Here is an 18,458-nt window from a genome sequence, read left to right as displayed (position 1 = left end):
TCTTTATATTCTGCAAAAAGGAAAAATTACATATATGTGTATCTATATATATATACACATATATATACATATACATATACATACATGGATTGATACACATATAGAGGGGAGATGGAGGGAATATATGTGTATGTGCTCAGGTATGTGTTTTCTTAATAAGAAAGAAATGCTGGGTACAATTTCACAACTTACTGCTATAGTTAAAATTTTCACAGAAAAAAAGACTCATTTTACACTTTCCTTACACCCCCCTTTTTTTTCCTCGCCCTTTCTGAGGAAAGAAAAACACCAATACATAGTCATTTTCAACTCTTTCCAGTAATACATAATTTGTTGAATCATGGCCTATTGGCAACTTTTTTTCTTTTCTGGTTTTGTTTGTTTCTTTGTTTGTTTTGCTGTTGATGGTGACGGACTACTAGAGACTTGCTAAAAGGTTAGAAAGATTTGCGTTTCTTGTGTCCCCAGCTTCATCAGTCGCAGTTTGTGAAGCACTTACTTATGTTTAAAATAAAATGAATTTCTATTTTTTATGAAAAAAGATACAGCTGTGCTCAAATCCTTTCAGTGATAGAAGGAACTCCACATATGATCTGTGATTCTAAGTCAGCCTAAATTACTTCAACAAATTCATATATTCTGTAAACTAATGCTTCCCCCAGAATTCGCTACAACAGATTTGCTGAAAAGACAGAATGAATGAGAATTAAAATACTCTTAAAAATAGCACATTGGAATCTTTAGATCATAAGTAATTTCTCTGATGATTTTTACGTAATTACTATTCTTACTCTACCTGTTCAAGAAATGATGAGCCATTTATCTTTAGAACTGTTAATTTAGGCTCTTTGCTTGCATAGAAGGTAAATAAGGAAAACAAAACAAAATAGCAACCTGATCATAATACCCACATTATTTCTTTGATGCAAAACAGAAAGTAATTTTGTCACATAATCATTTGAAATTTTCTGAGTAAGGCAATATTTGAAAGTTCTGAGATACATACAGCAGTATGCTGATAAACTGACTATATAAGGCCTTGATTTACAGTGATTGACCAGTTTTTGTGGTATAAATACTTTCACTATGGGCTGATTTCAAGCTATTAATGGTTTAACAACTGGCTTACAAAATTCCTGAAAATTGAGTAGTCAGTTCTCAAACACAACTAAATGCCTAATTCTATGACCTGGTTACGGAGCCCCAATGACAATGACTGTAGTAGACTGATTGTATGATGGTCCCAATGCTTCATCCCCCATGTATCCACACCCTTTGCCATGTAACCTTGTGTCCTTCCATTGATATTCTGGACCCAGCCAAGTGACTTTCTTTGACCAGTGGGATATTAGCAGACATGACAAAAATGAAAGCTTGAAAAAGACCTTCATATTTTCACTTTCTTTTGAATTCCTGCCATTGCTGTCGGTACATATTCAGGCTTGCAGAGCCCAATCATTCTTGTCATTGCAGCTAATACCACCCTAAATCATTTGACAGTCAACCAATCCCAAGACATGTGAGTGAGCCCAGCCAGAATCAGAAAGGTGTTTACCTGACTCACTGCCGAGTACAGAAATGCACAAGCAAGCCCAGCCCAAGTTAGTGGAGTCACGGGAACATGGAACATAAATACATTTTAAAAACGTGTTCATTGAGGTCTTCTGGTTGTTTGTAATGTAGGATTATTTCGTCAATAGATAACTGATACATGATGCTATTATTTAGCAGGGTTTAATTAAGATGAAGAGAATTTATACAAGAGGCAGTGTGCTTTGTGAAAAATCATTGATGCCTAAGTTTGAACCTGAGATTTACCATCTATAAGTGATTGCCCTGAGAAATGTATTTAATCTCTCTCTGCCTAAGTTTTCTCATTTTCAAATTGTGAATGACTAGCTTTTTAGGGTTATTGTGAAAATTAAGTACATGGAAAATTAAAAACTGCTGATGCTACTGGAAAATAGGGTTTTATTTTCTTTATGCTGATGTGTTGCAGTGATAGGATCACACACACACACACACACACACACACACACACACACACACATCTCAGTGATTAAGGGCACAGATCTGGAATCTGATGCCTGGGGTTGATTCTCAGCTCCACCATTTTAATATTTGAAAGCACTTAGAATTATAAAGTTTTCACTTACAGCAACATTGTAAGAATTATCTATACTAGAATCTCATAAATGAAATAAAGCACCTGGCACACAGTAGGTATTCATAAAATGGTATCATGTAAGGTAGCTATTTGTTTACGAAGGAAAAATGAGGTTGATGTTCTGGTGAAATTAGTTATAATAATTAGTTATTTTTTAATGTTAGCAGAGATTATCTGCGAGAGGAGCAGAGTGGCCAAACAATGTGAAAGCAATGTTTGTAGGAGTCCCTTTAATCTCCAGAAAACTGGCCCATCAAATCATTACTGTAACGGCTTCTAAGGAGAAAATTTCAACTTGGGACCCATAAGCATAACTTTCCGGGATCTGTTTAAATTGCCAGCAGGGATCTGATGCGTTTGCCTTCCTATCAAGCATATTCATGTGAGAGAGCGTTCCTGCTAAGGCAGAAGCTGAGGGGCTTGAAGAATGCCTGTCAGTATTCTGGCTTACCAGTCAGGATAAAGGCTTCTTAGATAAGAGGAGAAGAACAATCAGAAAGTAAGTCTGAAAGAAAAATGATTCGAGGAGATTAAAGGCTATCAAAACCAGTGCCAAGAGGTTAACATGGAGTAGAACCTACCACAGAGTAGAAAGAGGAGTAGACATTCCGTACAGTTAATTGTGGATGTGTACAACATTTCTTACTTCACAGACCAAGAAGAAGAGGCCATGGTCGACAACAGGTGTTTGGAATCAAGTTGCCACGTCTTGGAGGAAGAGACAAAGAAGGTAGGATGTAGCTCCTTAATGAAAAGTGGAGGATGGTAGGCGTTATAGGCCTTATATAGTGAATTGTCGTTTGGAACGCGTGCTCCGTTCTTGGAGTATGCACCTAGGATGCCTCAGCAAGCTTGCCAAAACATGTGAGGCGTGCCAACTGTTCTCCACGGAGACAGATTCACGTAGGAGGAGACAGGCAGCCAAAAGAAACCTGGAACATAATCTTAGTGACTTGGAGGTTTGGGGAGGGAAACTGGAAGACTACGGGGGACACAGATGGAGTTAGATCTCAAGTTGAAGGTTGTGACTTTGGCACAAAAAGCAGATGCCAAAGTTTAAAACTGCTTATGCTGATGCTATTAGAAAATAGGGTTGTATTTTCTTTATGATGATTTGTTACCCAACTATAATGAATTCCTGACAAGGCATGGAATAGTAGGCCATGAAAGACTGGGAAGAGCATACATGAAAAATGATTTAGTCTGATTCAGAAACATCAAATTTGAGGATGAAAATATGAAGAAAACATTACAAAATTAGGTACTTTGGAAAATACCAAACGAAAACAATCATACTGCATGTCTAGTAATTCTTGAGCGGAAATAACTAAGAATCGGGAGCAAGGGTAGTTCAGCAGGTAGCACATTTCCTGTCACCATAGGCGCTCAATAACTATTTATAGATTGTATAAATGAATAGATACAGCTACAGAAAACTTTAAAAATAATGCCTATACTTTCAAGGCCTATAAAAAAGTAAACCAAATATTTAAACTAAGAAGGGAAAAAATATTCTGTTAAGTACCAGGATTTGCTGAGACTGTGACTGGAAAATGGGGATTGTTGGGAGAGCAATCGGTGGCCCATGGGGGTTCCTGCAGTTTCTGGCTTGGTATGCCAAGAATGCGAGACTCTGACTGCGTTTTGCCCAGGCCATTGCTAAATTTTGTGTTTGCAGTGAGCAGCCTTGAGGGGTGACATGATGTCTTTCCCCAGACAAAGAGCACGGTTACTTTTGCCAGCTATGAAAGTTGTAAATCCCCCAAGCTCAGCGTTCCTCTACTGAAATGTAGCTCACTGCTTAGGAAGGCAACCATGTAGGCCCACTTACAGTATTTCCGCGGGACTTGGAAGAGCCAAAGCAAACCAGCAGGAAGCTCTGGCTACTGCTGTGTCATGAATAGTGAAGTCCTTTTTCTCTGCCAGCATCCATGACAGAGTAACAGACTAGCTTACTAGCTTGTTAACAGGGTAAAACCTCAGACCTTTTATATACTTTTTGACAGTAATAGAGGGATATATCTTGTTCATACGAAAGAGTTCTTGTAGTAGAATGAAATAGTGCATGTCAGGAAAAAGTTACTGAACTAAATGGAGTGAATTAAATGGAGTGAAGCTCTTTCAAACATTATTAGTGCCCCTTTTCTGTATGAATTCGACCAAAACTCTATCTTTGGTGATTTACATTTTTTAGTAGAGTCTTGCTAAATTATATGCAGCTCTGTCTATTCTGTTTGGGTAAAAGTGATTTTTAACATCTAGTTTTTGATTCTGTAGTCTTTAGTCAAATTCAATAAAAGTACAGTGCCCTTAGTCACTCATTTATAATAAAATTTAAATCATGAGTTAAATTATAGTATTAATAATCTATAAAATGATGCTCACAATATAAGAAGACAACCTACAAAATCGTATATACCACTAATTTCCAAATTACAGATCTTTGTCTATTTATTGATGTAATACTTGGGATGACACATACCAAAATGTTCATAGTGGTGGTATTATGAATAGGTCTGATGCCTTATTTATGTTTTTCAAATTTCTACAATATACGTGTTACTTTTATAATCATGAAAGTTCTTTAAAATAATTAATTGTTATAATCCATAGTTGCAACTCACCTCTAGTTACTGTGCAGGACATATGGCATGTAAAATAAACAGAATCTTCTAGATTTATATTTCTAAATCTAGAAATATTTTATCTCCACACTTACTGTTTTATATATTTAGTTTATTCTTTTCACTGTTTACATTTTGTAAATAACTGCAAATTCCCTTTGAAAGAGGTAGGATGTAAATAAATAATTGAAAATTTAACTTTTTTTTTCCAAATCTAAACATTTGTAAAATGAAAGCCCAGAAAAGCACAGTAGACAATAAAAGAGCAAACAGAAATTTCTCATATGAGAAAATAAGTGTAGGGGTAAGCACTGTTATGGGTTGAATTCTGTCCTCCCTGCTAAATTCACATGCTGAAGTCCTAACCCCCAGTACCTCAGAATGTGACTGTATTTGAAAATAGGGGCTTTGCAGATGTAGTCAAGATGAGGTCATTAGAATGAGCCCTAATCTGATATGACTGGTGTCCTTACAAAAAGGGACACATTTGGACACACACAGACATGCACACAGAGTGAATAAATGCCATGTGAACGTGGTTTATAATGTGGGGTTAGGACTCACTGCGATAGGGATGATTAAAAATAGAATTAGGAAAATCAGGCAAAATGAAGTGTCACAGCAACCATGGAAAGAGTATTTCAAGTGATCGTTTGTGATGAAGAGTATCAAATCATGGGAGATCATAGAGAGGCAGTGTTAGGGAAAAGGACATTCGGTTTTTGAAGGCAGGGAGTTTAAATGTTACCTACACCACTTACCAGTTATGTCAGCTGTAAAAGTCGTGTTACCTCAATAAACCTCACTTTTCTCACCTATAAAGAATGGGTAATATGTGTCTTTCTGACGTTTTTTTTTTGTAAATTATGAGCAATCAAATGCAAATACACTTGTTCACACACACACACAAAAGACTTAGCAAAAATAAGTGCTCAATAAGTGGCAGCTGTTATTACTGCCACTATTACTGCCAGATAATAGGGAAGGAAAAGGATTAGACTATTAAAAAAAAGAAATTGAAAAAATAATAAAAGGATATATTTCCTATTCTTAACAATAGACAGTCACTAGATGAACACTTACTATGTGTTAGGTACTGTTCTCAAAACTTATAGGTATTACCTTATTTAATACTGACAACAATCCTTTGAAGTAGACACTATTTTGATTCCCATTTGCACATGAGAAAACAGGCACAAAGCAGTTATTTGCCCATGTTCACACAGATGATAATTGCAAGAGCCAGGATTCGAAGCCAAGTTATCTGCCATGTTTCCCCGAAAATAAGACTGAGTCTTATATTAAGGTTTGCTCCAAAAGACGCATTAGGGCTTATGTTCGGGGATGTCATCCTGAAAAATCATGCTAAGGCTTATTTTCCGGTTAAGTCTTATTTTCGGGGAAGCATGGTAGCTCTAGTGTTCATGGTTTTTAATATTATGCTATACTTCATTCACCTTTTTTAGAATCAGTGCTGTGTCATCAGCCAGTTATTTAGTCTGTGATAGTGAATCTGTATTCCTTTTTCGGTGACTATAGAATTTCTAAACACTGAGTTGTTCAGTTAAGGCAATTCTGGGGAATAGTTTTCTACCAGGCAACATCTTCTATATTGAATATTCGTGGCCAGGAGAACGTTCCTAATAAACAGTTTTGCCTTCTCAGTGATTGATTAGAAAACAGAATTTGGTTTTGGACTCCAGAGTCAGACAACTGGGGCATGTGTCCTGCCTATAATTAGTTACTTGATACTAGACCTGAGGAATTTAATGGACTTTTATTTTTTGACATTATAGTCTGTAAAGTCATTTAAACATTTTTGGTGGCAGAATATTATAGTCAGTTAATACCAGCTCTCAAGAGATGATGATTAAATTTTTAGGAATTTTGCAAGCTGGTTGCTAAACACGGCTATTATTAAAAATTAAATTATATTGACATACAAATAAAATATAAACAAAGGTTATAAATACTAAAAACCCATTTTTCTATTATCTATGTTCTTCAGGACATTGACATCTATTTTATTTGGATGGAGGAAACACCAAAGAACAGTGTGCTGCTGCGTATCTCTTCTAACCTCCGTGTTCAGTGACACCAAGTTGGTAGTTGAAATTGGACAAAGTGGGAACATTTGTTTCACAGAAATCAGTTAACTAATGCTATAAAGCAGGGATTCCCCCTGTTCCCTCCCATTTGGTTGTTAAACCTTTATCAGCACATCATTACAAAGCTAACAGACTCTCCCCCAATGCTAATCCTGTACCTTAGGACTATCCCTTGAACTGCCATTTGTAGGATTCCAGAAGTATATTTAAAACATTATTTGCCAGTAATTAGCATTATTAGAGACCCACATTGCTTAATGAGGGCTTATGTGCCATCTCAGTGATCTCAAATAGAACATTAAAATGCCCATTTTATTTTCTTTCAAATCCAGAGAGATAATGTTTCCTCTTGTTTGGAGAAACTAATCATCAACTTGTACTTTCTTTTCCCTTTTTTTAAATTAGTTTCAGGTGCACAAAACAATGTAATAGTTAGACATTTATCATTTATAGCCCTCACACAGTGATAACCCCCTCCACATCTACTACCCCTCTGACATGGCACACAGTCATTACATTTCCACTGTCTCTATTCCTAATGCTGTACTCCACTTCTTGTAAAAATATATATATATATATATATATATATATATATATATGTATATATATACACACACACAACACACACACACATATATACATACATATATATATATATATATATATATATATATATATATATAAAATTATAGTTGACATTCATTATTGTTCAACTTCAGCTTCAGGTGTACAGTACAGTGATCAGGCGTCTACATCATCCCTGAGGTGGTCTCAACTTGTACGTTTGATTTCTTGAAACTTTTATTATTTCTACTCATTGAAATTACACTTTTTATTATCTCTGGAGTAATTCATAAAAATTGTTTTTGATCACTGAACTCATTTCTTTTCAACTCAACTATTTTCTGGCCCATCCGCACCCCAACGTATGTGCAAGAGAGCACATTGATAAAGGGACAGCAGTGGTGAAAAGTGTCTGTGGAAACTGCAATGAAGCTTAAACTTAGAAGAGGGAAAGTATAAGAAGTCCAAAGGAAGGAAAAGCACTGTTGCCTAATGATTGAGGGCACAGGCTCTCAAGTCAAACTGTTAGGGTCCTAATTCCAGCTTTGCCAATTACTAATGTGAGATTTTGAGCAAGATCTTACCTCTCTGTGTGTTTGTTAGTTTTCACCTCTATAAAATGGGGGTAATAATTGGATCCATTTCATATAGTTGTTGTGCAATAATGAATGTAATAAATGTAAACATGCAGAAAATTACTTGGTACGTGATATGTATTATGTCAGTATTTGTAGCTATTCCTTTTTTATAACAAAAGACAGGAGTTTTCTACCCCAAAACAATAGAGAGGTGGGTCTTTCATTTCTTACATGCTTTCAGTCAGGACTTTGTATCAGTAATAATATCTAAGATAGCTTATATATTCATTATATTCATTCTATAGAAAAATTTAAACTTTGGGTTTAGTGTGCCCAAACTGATATTCTTCAATTTTTAATTATACACACATTACATGAGCTTTTGCAGTTGGAAAGTGGACAAACATAATGGAATTGGCAAATTTATTTAATGCACTGCCTACAAATCAATTGTGCAGTGACCTACTTGAATCATTAACAGAGCCAACTTGACATCCTGTGTGAGCAGGTGACTGTTTGGTCATATGTAGACAAAGCTGTTGGGATGACCTACTTGGGATCAAAACCCAAAAGGGCACAGTTGACTTGTCCTAAAGTGTATAGTGTATAGTGCTAATATTTTAAAATATAATTAAAGAACTGTGAATCTTTATTTAATAGTTGTATAATTAAATATACAGGATCCCAGTGGAGTTGTCCCTATTTTTTACATTTCTCTATTATCTAGTGCCTCAGAAGTATTTATGGGTGAGAATAATTTGATTGGAGGTTTTAGATGTAACCAAAGTTTAACATGAAAAACTATGTATGTAAAGCAAAGGGCAATTTAGTGGTGCTTTATGAAATGCTAATAACAGTGGCAATATACTATTAATATTTACTTTTGTTCTAGGCTATTAAGAAACCTGTTGGCTGCAACTATAAATCTGTTTTTATTCTCTTATTTGCAAAGATTGTGATTAATAGCATGCCTTGAATGAATATAGCTTCCTAGGTGATGTGTTGTCATAGGAGGACATTGGCTCACTAAGTTGTACTAAACGTGATTGTCATACATTATCATTACAATCACATAACTATCAACCGATCAAGTTTAGATATAAAAATAGAGGCCAACTCATTATCATAATTGGTTTGTAATACAAGAATTTTTATTCTGACACCACCTCTCAACATTTAGTGTTAAGGAGCAAAAATACCTGGGATAATGAAAACCATAGATAAGAAAAACTACGCTAGCTTAGGGCTGAATTTATAGGTATAGCCAGTATGACTCATGTGGGTGACTTAGGGAAGTGATAGTTACTTTATTTATATGGAGTCTCTTCTACCAGGCATTTAGCAAACATAATCAGAATTGAAGAAATTAATTTGCTTCACCTGTAGGGTTCTCTAATTATTTATTATTTATTTATCCCTCATCAAGTAGGCATTTGAATGGAGGGAGAAAATACGTACTTTTTTAATGTGAATAAAGTATACGGGTATGGCAAAGGCCCTGAAAAACCAGAGTTAACCATCAGTTCAATGTCATTATTAGAGTTTTATCTTAAGCTACTCAACAGCTTTCTTGTGAGTCAAGGCGAAATGTTTCTTTCAGAAGCGCAATCTTGGGTGTATGTCTGTGTGTGGGCACGCACACATGGGCTCACATATACACGTGAATACTCTGAATGGTGTCACAGTAGCTCCAGGATCTTGTCATTGTCCTGTTAGAAGTTGAATATATACATATGATCTCGGGGATTGCTGATTCTCTGTGATAGACACTCGATGGGAACGTGTGCTCTAGCAGAGCCACATCATTACTCTTTTCCCCCTCTTACTGCCTTTGTCTTCTGTTTTTGCACCTTCCTTCCTATTTCTGTCCCCAGACTTTCAATTCCGTGCATGTTTTTGATCTGTCCTGATAAGAGAGGACTCATCAGCATAGCTGGTTCAGGAAGCAGACATGTAAAAAGGTTTGTGAAATGTGTGCCCTCCTGCCATATCAGCCTTATTTTTCTGAAGAGATGTCATCTGTATACAAGAGGGCTTCTGATGCCTCAGTTTGTGTCTCACTGACATTGAATGATGTACCCAGTGCCTTAGTTATAATGATACACATAGGGGCAAGAATCGCCAAATTGTTACATTTATAAAGACAAATAATAAAATAAAATAACAAACAGTACCAAAAGGGAACAGAATGAAAGTTCACAATAAGAAGATTGCTGCTGCTTTCTCATTCTTATCATTCCCGACCAGGAAAAATATCTATCATCATATCATGATTAAGGATAGCAGTTGAAATACTGGTATGTTTACCTAGGGAAAAGAGGACCAACTGGGAAATCAGAAAATTTATGAGCTTAAAGATTGACTGCGAGGAACTGTCTCATTTTTCCTAACAGAAAGTGAGACATACATTTGGAGAACTGATTTTAGATTATGGCTCAAAGGTAATTCAATGAAGAAAAGATAGTCTTTTTAACAAATGGTGCTGGTACAATTACAAGTTTATATCCAGTCCCTAAAAGACCTTCAATCTGTACCTTGTACTAGGTAATAAAAATTAAAACAAAATGGATCATAAATTTTAAGTATAAAACCTAAAACTGTTAAACTTCTAAAAGCAAATAGCGAAAATTTTTTTGATATCATGTTAGTCAAACATTTCTTCAACATGACACCAAAAGCACAATCCATAAAAATTGAGCTTTATCAAAATAAAAAACATCAGCTCTTAAAACGCACTTAAAGGCAAATGAAAAGAAATCTGCAGACTGTGGGAAAATATTTAAAATGCATATGCCTGAGAAAGGACTTGTATCCAGCATATATAAATAACTCTCAAAACTCAATAATGAGAAAGCCAACAACTCAGTAAAGATATAATGATGCTAAATAAGCACTTAAAAAGATGCTCAACAGTATGAATTAGGGAAATGAAAATTTGGACCACAATGAGTTATCACGGCACACTTGTGAGAATGGCTAAAATTAAAAATACTTATTGTGCTAAGTGTACTTATTGTATTAAAATTAAAAAGACTTTCTAACAAGTATGTGGATGTACTGGAACTCTGATACACTAGCGATGGGAACGTACAAAGATTTCACAATTAATTTCGCAAACTTGTTGCAATGATGTTGCTAACCTTTTTTCATATCAGAGGGTTATTCATTATGAATTTGTACCAACTGGACAAACAATTAACCAAGTTTACTATTTGGAAGTGCTGAAAAGGCTGCATGAAAAAGTTAGACAACCTGAACTTTTCGCCAACAATTCATGGCTCTTGCCTCACAACAACGCACCAGCTCACACGGTACTGTCTGTGAGGGAGTTTTTAGCCAGTAAACAAATAACTGTATTGGAACACCCTCCCTACTCACCTGATCTGGCCCCCAATGACTTCTTTCTTTACCTGAAGATAAAGGAAATACTGAAAGGAAGACATTTTGATGACATTCAGGACATCAAGGGTAATACGATGACAGCTCTGATGGCCATTCCAGAAAAAGAGTTCCAAAATTGCTTTGAAAGGTAGACTAGGCCTTGGCTTCAGTACATAGCTTCCCAAGGGGAGAACTTCGAAGGTGACCTTAGTGATATTCAGGAATGAGTTATGTAGCACTTTTTCTAGGATGAGTTCCCGAACTTAGTTCACGAACTACCTTGTAAAGTTGTACAACCATTTGGAAAAATAGTTGGGCAGTTTCTTTAAAAGTTAACCATTTGTGTACCATATGATTTAGCCACTCTGCTCCTCTTAATTACTTAAGAGGAACAAAAGGATTTGACCACATAAAGACTTGTGACAAATGTTCACAGAAGCATTATTTTAATAGCCTAACCTGAAAATAACACAAATATTCATGAATAGCCTAATGGATAAAGAAAGTATGATATATCACAACATTAATGAACCTCAAAATAATTATGCTAATTGAAAGAAAACAGACAAAAAGAGTACCTACTGATTTAATTTATATAATACAATTACATTACGAACAAATTTATAGGGACAGAAAGCAAATCATTGATGGCCAAGGGATAAGGTGGCAGTGGCAGAATGGGGAGAGGAGTGGAAGGGAGGGATTACAATGAACCACGAGGAAACTACTGGAAATGCTTATACTTTTGATTGCCTTGATGATTTCATGGAGTATATGTGCGTAAGTCAAAACGTATAAAATTGTATTCTTCAAATATGTACATTCATTGTATGTTGACTAATACCTCAAAAAATCTGCTACAATTATGCATTTTTATATTGCCAAATGTTATTTTTTCACATTAGATACTTTATTTGTAGGAGATAATGATTCTTTCAGTGGACCAGTTACAGGGCATTACAGATGGTTTAACTTTCTAATTTTGAAAACAATAGTGATGATAAGGTCTCTGAAAAATACATTGCTATAGAATCATTTTTATTTCAGAAAATTTCATGTTATCTTCCATTATTGAACAAGGAGATGTCAACTGGAGAGCAAATTAGTAAAACATAATGATTATGTCAGAATTATGAAAGATATTTTGGGTTATTGTCAGCTCTGCAGTGCACGATGTTAAAATAAAATCTAAAACGATAGTAAGCTTAAATTTGCATTCCAATTCTTAACAAATTTATGAGCATTATGTAGACCTTTGGACACCTGGGAAGATTTATAAATAAATTTCACTTGGCAAACATAAGTATAATTTGAAACAAGTGGGGTTGGGTCATGACCAACTGACTTAGATTCAGTGACTGAATACAGGGACCTATTATGATGATACTAATAGGAACTCAACCTAGAGAATTAATTTTTTTTCCTAAGGGTAACAGGCATGCAAGATGTTATCACTAGAAGAGATTGAATTCTCAATGGAGAAAGCTGGATGGCGGTATTTACATTTAACTAATGGGAACCTCTGGGCAGCAGCCAAGCTGCCTGAGTCTTATCTGTGGTCACTTTTAAGGACACCTTCTGCTCATCTGTCCCCTTAACTGTTCCCAGTTTTTTATTAATGGCATGTGAAAGAAAGAAAGGAAAACAAATTTTACAACTTTCCCACAACAATTTGTCAAGGCAACCCAGTGCACAGCCCGCTGCCATGCCAGTTTTAAACCTTTGTTGAATTGTTGATAATAAATTATGTAGCCTGGAGAATAAGAATTCAATGCAGTTACTAAATTGTTTTCACTAAGTATTAATATAACTTATACTCTTAAACTAAAATTATGCAATAAAAAATAATTATGACCAGTATTTGCCAGATATATAGAACATGTGAGGCATTCTATGTACTTTATGACAGTTAGATTTAAAATTTACAAGATTAGTGAGGTCTGTATTATTTGTCTTCTTTTTACAGATAAGGAAACCCGGCACAGAGAAACTAAGTAATTTGCTCTAGGTCACATTGCTACTGAACTGCAGAATTATGATTTGAACCCAGGTCTCTGATTTTCAACGTCATGCCTTTTCCACTACATAATTCTCCATCTTATCTACCTATTTCAGTAAGTACCCTTTGATAGTTTGGGCAAATCAGGAAAAGATATATAAATTAACATCCATGAAAGGTATTTCTGATCTGTGGGTAAAAAGCTAAAATCATGTCAAAAACTTGAGTTGAGGTGTGTGTGAAATATCAGCAGGAAACCAAAGGAGGCATGGATGGTATGACTGAAACCTGAGGGTTATTTTCCTTCGTAATTTTTGTGGGGCAGCACCTTTCCTTTGGACATCTACTAAATAAGAGAAATAGGGCACAACTTCTCTAAGATTCTTTTTCCTGACCAATTACATAAGGTGGTACATTAAGTCCTTAGTACTAGATTGGATATAACATGACAAACAATAGCATCACTACTGTTTTTTTTACTAAGAAACAAACGTGCCTTTTAAAGACACATATATTTCACTCCTAGGTATATATCCAAGAAAAATAAAAAACATTTGTCCATGTCAAAATTTGTACACAAATGTTCATAGTAGTATTAGTCATAACAGTCAAAAAGCAGAAACAAGCAAAATGTCCATCAACTGACGATGAATGGATAAATATGATCCATATAATGCAATATCTATATAATGGACTATCTATATAATGGAATGTTACTCACCAATAAAAAGGAATAAAGTAACTGATTGACACTACAACATGGACGAACCTTAAATACGTCATGTTAAGTAAAAGAAGGCAATCGCAAAAGACCACGTGTTGTATGATTCCATTTATATGAAATGTATAAAATAGGCAAATCCATAGAGATGGAAGGTAGATGAGTGGTTGCCTTGGGCCTGAAGGCATGGAGGTAGTGGAGAATGAGGAGTGACTGCTGATGAGCACGGGCTGTCTTTTTGGGTGAACAAAAATTATCTACACTTAGACTGTGGTGGTAGCAGGACAATACTGCGAATACACTAAGAAGCATTTTATTGTACACTTTAAATGGGTGAGTTGTATGTCATGTGAATTATATCTCAAAGTTGTTTTACAAAGATCAGCATATAAACAAGGTGTATATAATCAACCTAGATCAAAGTAATCTGAAAAAATTCTCAGTAATTTGAATGTACACTCCTAAGAGACGTATCCTTAAGACAAAAAGACAAAAAAAAAGTAAAAGATATTTAGTAATTGTACTAGTATTGCTATTTTATAATTAATATATCTATGTATTAGGTTTGTATGTAATTCATTAACTTAATTATTTACTTTACCCATAAACAATTATGTTAATGTCTTTAGGAATTATTTACTTCAGAGTAAGTAAAGAGAAAAGAGATAATAGTGAAGTCACAGAGTTAAGGAAAAATCCTTAATCTTAAATTTGAATTGTTAATACCAGTATAAATTAATGACACGTTTCTTCTTTTAAAAATATTTAGTTCCTAGCTCTATCTGGAAGTAATGTCAACACAGTAGCAATAATCACTGAGCCAGATTGAGATCTCTAAATATCCACTCTTACTGAAAGGAACCAACTGTCCTTGGAGAAATGACTGATGGCATGTTCCGGCAAGAAATGTACAAGATGAACATGGAACATCTTACCATGTTAGAACTCAGGGAAGTGATCAAAGACCACTGTGGTTGTGTCAGGAGGACTCAGGAGACAACTTCCAAAGGACTGTTACAAGCCAAAGATGGGCATTTGTGCCTCAAAAGAATAATGACCCCAATGGATTGAAGCAAGCACATTAAAATGCATGAATTCAAAATGAAAGAGAACTCATTGATCACCTTTAAAAGTTGCTAGGGCACCAAATATACAAAAAATCGGAAAATAAAAGGGAAAAAAGCATTTATTTTTCTCTTGCTATACAAACTGTGTAACCAAATAGTTGATGAGCAAAAGTTCTTTTTAATAGAAAAATTTCAACTAATAAATGCAGAATGACAGAATCAGGAAATGATCAGGTAGCAACACCTAATGAAATAATGCATGCTGACTGCTAATACAATTAAGAGAATGATTCATAGGGAACTTCATACTGGGTAGATTAGGCAGACAACCTGAACCTATTGTTAAATTTTAAATCACAAAAAGAGAGACATCCAGGCATTTTGTGCCTCCTGACATGATTTGATCTAAAGTAGTCAGCATCACCTATGATGTATTTGTGCCAAGAAAGTTTAATTCAATTAGCCATCAATTACTATTGTACAGAAAATACAGAATGATAGAGGAACATGCTAAATTACAACCAAGGAAGCAATAAGCCATGTCCAGAATGGGGGAATTTCTGTAAGATAAATGAGCCAGTTTCTTTAGCAAATAAATGGCAACTAATAGGGTAAAACAGATTTTTGTTACTGATTAAAAGATATCTGAGAGACTTATCAACCAAATGCAATTTGTAGATCTTATTTAAATCCTGATTAAGAAAATTGGAGGAAATTAGTCCAAATATGAACTGCTTATTGAAATGCTGTGTTTGGGCATAGAGAGGTTAACAATATGCCAGGGATGTTACATATAGGATTATTAATTGGTTGACATGTTAGGCTAGGCAACTTCTATGATTCCTTTCTTCTTGACAATAATAATCCCAAAGTTAATCAAAAGAAACTACCCAATGGGACATGTACCCAAGTATGGTACCTTTTGTTTCCAAAGATGGTCATAACTGTATCTCCCATTCCACATGCACTTTTGCAAGGAGTCCTTACCACTCACCCGTCGAGAAGTGAAGTGTCTATTTCTGACGCTTGATTCCGAGCTGGCCCTGTGACTGCGTTTGGCAAACAGAGTGTGGTGAAAGCAAGGTTTGTGGAACTTCTGATTCTGGACCTTAAGAGAGTGACTGCTTCCTCCTTAGATCCCTGAACCACCATGTAAAGAGATGCAGCTACGGAGAGAGAGAGAGAGAGAGAGAGAGAGAGAGAGAGAGAGAGAGAGAGAGAGAGAGAGAGATATCATAGAAAAAGGACGAGATGGCCATCCATCCCCTAATTGTTCCAGTCATTCCAGTTAGGTGGCCAGATGTGTCAGTGAAGCCATCGTAGACATTCAAGCCTCAGCCATTTCAGCACTGCAATTGATCATAGTTTCCAACTGATCCACCAGCCGAATGCAACCAAGGGAATGGCCCCAGCTGATACCACATGGTAAAGAAGAGCTACTCAACTGAACTCTTAACTCTTGAGTTCTTGAGCAAATGTAATGGTTGTTGCTTTAAGTCACTAATTTGAGAGCAGTTTGTTATACAGCGATAGGTAACCTGGTGTACACAGGATAAAACAACCAGATGTAGTCTTGACCTCTGTAAGTCTTTAACCTATGCTTAAGCCTGATTTAACCCCCCCAAAAATGGCCGTAAGACATTGGACACATTATGTATTAGACCAATAAGTGTTTGCTTCACCATCCCACTAACTACACATATAGGAAAATTGAGGAAATAGCCATAACCCTGAACCCAAAGACTCTACAAAGACTTACCATTTGGACTTGAGTAAGTGAGATGGTCCCTAACTGGGTTAAACTTCAGTCTTAGACAATAGCACATATTTGAGAGGAAGAGAGACATAGCTATCAAATAGTCTTCTCTTTCTGATGGGCTGAAATGATGAGACGAATTATTTTCTCTCAAAAAGAGAAATATATGCGTGTTAAATGATACCATAGGATGTAGACAAACTTCCAAGGATAAAACAAAATACATTTCTACAGATTCGGGAAACTATGACCACTTGTACTTTCACTTCCGGTACTCCCACCCATATTATCTTGATGAAATGCCACACAATCCTAGATTCTTAGCTGTGTTGATGGTGGTTCTCATCATCATCATCATCACCCTAATCTTCATCCATTTCAGAAAGGAGGACCTGAGTGGGAGGTAATGAACCCAAAGGGAAAAGAAAAGGCTACAGAGAGGGGGATATAGCAAAGGAGGAAGAGAGGAGATAGAGGAAGGAATAAAAAGGTAACTCTTGGTAAAGACTGAGAGAGGTAAGACGAGTAAGGATCATAAAAATAATAAAGTAGCATAAAATTTGCAAAGCAATTTGCTGTTTATAAGGAACATTAATGTATGTTATTTAATCTTGTTTATACTAATGTTTTATTTACATTATGTAGATGAGGAAATATGGATGGGGCTGAAAGACTACAACTTGATAATTTTTTCTATTAAAATATGTACTGAATGCACACTTTGTGCCAGTCACTATGCTAAGTATTGGAAATATAATTGTTAGCAAAACAAACATCCTATTTGCCCTTATAACTTAAAATCTAGTAGAGGAAAAAAGCATCATTCAAATAATCACAAAAGAACTGTAAAATTGCAACAAATTCAAGGAACATGGTACTATGAAAACGTAGAAGAACGATTTTATCTGGTCCGATTAATCCTGATTACAGGTTTTTAGACAAACAAATTGCAGTTACCTTGCTTAAATCTGTTTTATGAAGATATTTCACCCAAATATGGTGGTACATTAAGGGATTAATAAGTATTTTCAAACAACTCTTATATTTTTAAAATTAGTTTTCCAAGGAGGAAGTGAAAACCTTGCTTGATTTCTATGCCCAGCACTGTGTGCCTCTACAGTGCCATCATTTACTGGATCAGGATTCTATACTCTGTAGCCTTTAGTCAAGAACTAGTTAACAAGGATGCTTGGGGAGATGGGGCCACGGTGGGGAGGAACCCATTCTAGATATGAAAATTTCACCGCCACTCACTTGCGCAGCTCTTAAAGTATAGCTCCCAGTCTGTCAGCTGTGGGGATGACTAAAGCCTGTGCTTCTGATCCCTAGGGTTTCCCGTTTTTTAGACTTCTCAGAGTAAATGTTAGCTTTATGCCCCATCAGATAGAAGAGACTGTGATCAGATAAGAATTGTATTCACAAACTTCTCTAGAAGACAAGCATACAGTATAACCACTACACATCCAGTAGTACTTCTACTCTCAGACCATAAA

The 18,458-nt window shown here is 35.6% G+C and overlaps 1 long non-coding RNA gene across 1 annotated transcript in view; it reads left to right on the top strand.

The window, feature by feature from the left end:
* The window catches only part of LOC117036254 (uncharacterized), a 29,370-nt gene extending 13,698 nt beyond the window's left edge, over window positions 1-15,672 (top strand). The window contains exons 2-3 of the long non-coding RNA XR_004425343.1: window positions 13,389-13,536; window positions 14,912-15,672. This is a non-coding gene — a long non-coding RNA (uncharacterized LOC117036254). The remainder of the gene's footprint in view (window positions 1-13,388; window positions 13,537-14,911) is intronic.
* Window positions 15,673-18,458: the final 2,786 nt, after the last annotated feature.

The sequence above is a fragment of the Rhinolophus ferrumequinum genome, chromosome 16 (assembly GCF_004115265.2).
Source record: "Rhinolophus ferrumequinum isolate MPI-CBG mRhiFer1 chromosome 16, mRhiFer1_v1.p, whole genome shotgun sequence".
Classification (NCBI taxonomy): Eukaryota; Metazoa; Chordata; class Mammalia; order Chiroptera; family Rhinolophidae; genus Rhinolophus; species Rhinolophus ferrumequinum.
Note: the sequence above shows the minus strand (reverse complement) of the source record. Positions and strands in the feature narration are given on the sequence as shown.